Below are 274 nucleotides of genomic sequence, written 5' to 3'. Positions count from 1 at the left end.
ATGTGAATTATCAAAAATATATATATATGTTTTCGATTGGATGTTTCCTGTTGCATGTGGGCGAACCTGGCAACCTGTAATCTAACCAAGTGACGCACCCATCACTGACTGCAGCGGTTGTAGAGGCCGGAGTGGAGCACTGGAAGATGGAACTGGAAGCAGCTGTTCCCAAAATTATAAAATTTGGTTTCAGAGACTTTTCTAACCTGCAGCTCCTGCATGCATGCACGCACGCACACACTCTCTCTCTCTCTCTCGTCCACTCACACCTTAC

General features: G+C 46.0%; 1 protein-coding gene across 1 annotated transcript in view; it reads left to right on the top strand.

Annotated features, from left to right (window-relative positions):
• Positions 1–274, top strand: part of atad5b (ATPase family AAA domain containing 5b) — a 9,209-nt gene that overhangs the window by 4,934 nt on the left and 4,001 nt on the right. The gene's annotated exons all lie outside the window — the stretch shown is intronic.

Source organism: Morone saxatilis, unplaced genomic scaffold, assembly GCF_004916995.1.
Source record: "Morone saxatilis isolate NCDOM2014 unplaced genomic scaffold, NCSU_SB_2.0 Contig17, whole genome shotgun sequence".
NCBI classification, from domain to species: domain Eukaryota; kingdom Metazoa; phylum Chordata; class Actinopteri; family Moronidae; genus Morone; species Morone saxatilis.
Note: the sequence above shows the minus strand (reverse complement) of the source record. Positions and strands in the feature narration are given on the sequence as shown.